This window comes from Austrofundulus limnaeus, unplaced genomic scaffold (assembly GCF_001266775.1).
Source record: "Austrofundulus limnaeus strain Quisiro unplaced genomic scaffold, Austrofundulus_limnaeus-1.0 Scaffold38, whole genome shotgun sequence".
In the NCBI taxonomy this organism is placed as follows: Eukaryota; Metazoa; Chordata; class Actinopteri; order Cyprinodontiformes; family Rivulidae; genus Austrofundulus; species Austrofundulus limnaeus.
In genome coordinates this window covers 221,819-224,067 of record NW_013952440.1, presented here as the reverse complement: position 1 = coordinate 224,067, position 2,249 = coordinate 221,819, and the positions used below count along the sequence as shown (strand labels likewise).

Below are 2,249 nucleotides of genomic sequence, written 5' to 3'. Positions count from 1 at the left end.
GAGATAAACAGTCGAGTCAATATGCTGAGGGTGTCCTCTCTGCACGGTTAGGCAGGCAGGCTGTTGTGGCAGCTTGAACATGTCGGCTCTATTTTCGGCGCGCTTCCTTGTAGCAGTTACTCAGCATGCAGGCTGCTCTCACATCATAATTGGAGAGGGGTGTGGGGGGGGGTGGGGGATGGAAACCCATGGCAACTAATGCAAGGGTTGAACCATGCTCTTTCTGCCAATACACAGATTTCAGCAGGTGGCAGTTTGAGCTGCCAGTTTTTTTGTTTTGTTTTGTTTTTAGGCGCACAAAATAAGAGGTGTCTTTTGTTGTTCTGCTTTTCTTTAAGTGCMTGTTTGTGCACTCACAGGAAAAGCACAGGCTGTTCGTCATGACCCGCTGCCCCATCTCTTGAGCAAATGTGGGTTTTTTTTTAAATTTTTTTTAGTTTCACTTCCTCCCCAGGTGTTTATTACTTCTCTCATGTGGTTTTCCCTTTTTGCAAGGTTGAGACGTGGCTGTGAGCTGCTTGGTTGCTGAAACACACGTCTGTGCAACTTTTGTTGCAACATCAAACAGCACAGTTATTTTGGTCATACCAATAGTTAAAATGTCCTTAAATAAATGTTAGCAAAATTTGTGACCAGATGCGAACGACCGTGTGTTTGAAACAGCCAAAGTGACCTGCATGGGATGAGGACGGCCATCATTTCTGATATATTTGTATGTATTTATTAGGGAGGCACGATATATCGGCATTAATATCGGTATCGGTCCGATATGTAAAACTGGGCTGATATTAACGTCCGATATTGATTTCCCACGTTTTAGCTTGTGTTTCTGTTTTGATCATGGTAGTGATCTTGATGCTGCGCAGCCAGTAATAACTGAAGTAGGGAGTCATGTCAGAGGTCTGGTCGTTTATTTACCGTGTAAAAAAAAAAAAAAAAACCAAGTGTGTTTGTGTAATATTCGTAAATATCGGTTACCGGGCATAACAGCAATAATATCGGATATCGATATCGGCTGAAAATTTCTGCATCTCTATTATTTACTCTTTAATTGGTTGAGTAATGGTATGCAGATAGTCATTTTACATTACCCTCACCTATTGTCACAAACTCTGGATAGTGACTAAAATAACGAAATATTAGTTACAGCCTGTCAAAATTAAATTTCCTCAGGGGAGCTGGCCTCGTAGTAATAGGGTGAAAAGTTGTTCAACAAAGGCTCATGCAGAGCCACTGCTTCTCCACACTGCAAGAAACCAGTTGAGGTGGTTTGGACATCTGGTAAGGATGTCTCCTAGACCTTGGGAGGTATTTCAGGCTTGTCCAACTGTGTGGAGAGCCCAAGGTAGACCAAGGAAATGCTGGAGAGACTATATAGGAATARGTRGCTGGGGAAAGAGAGGTCTAGCTGCTGGYCCTGAGACCTGACTCTGGAACAAGCATTAGGATGGATGGATGGTGATGTGATCTGGGAATAGTCTCACTCACTCTTTTRTCTTCCTTAGCATTTAACAGAAGAGTCTTTTATGAACATCATCTATAAGATTCTACACTTGTTCCACTCCACCATGTTTGTTTACCTACACTGCCTGATGTAGGTCAGTCAGGTGACCCAAGTCTCCTCGTGCTGTTCAGCAGATTCAGCTGAAAGCTTTGCTTACAGTGAGTGCACACCTGCATTTCAGAGTTTCATATTGACCAGTGGTGGGCACACTAATCCGCTAATAGTGGTGAAAGAGAAAATTGCATGTTCGTTTATCTTATTACATGTTTGTACCAGATAGAAAATACACCAATATATAAGTGTTTGAATGTGAAAAGAATTCATACAACCACACAGAGCGCTCTGTCTGAAGGCAGATTTATCGCTCAGTGCTCATCTCTGCATTCAGCCCCTCAGTTCAGGAAGTACCGTCATTATATCATCATCTTCAAGACCTGACTCTGCCTATTTTCATTGGCTTTGTCCAAAACGACAGGCCGGGTCCTCCGGAGGACCCAGACTACCCTGTCGAGGTGGGCCGGGTCCTTGGTAGGCCAGGAAGACTGGAAAAAAAAGAGGCTGTGAATTTGGACGGTTTAGCCTCCCCTCCACCCCGGCGTACGTCATGTCACCTAGCAACTGTGACGACGCAAAACAAGCAAACTTAAATCAAAATTAGAAAAATAGCAATATATTAGCATTATTAATATCACAAAACTATTAAATTAACTTAAAGGTATCATTTGAAGAACTAATTGTCCCGCTG

General features: G+C 42.8%; 1 protein-coding gene across 1 annotated transcript in view; it reads left to right on the top strand.

The window, feature by feature from the left end:
- Positions 1-2,249, top strand: part of LOC106516489 (ras-related protein Rab-37) — a 15,157-nt gene that overhangs the window by 1,942 nt on the left and 10,966 nt on the right. The gene's annotated exons all lie outside the window — the stretch shown is intronic.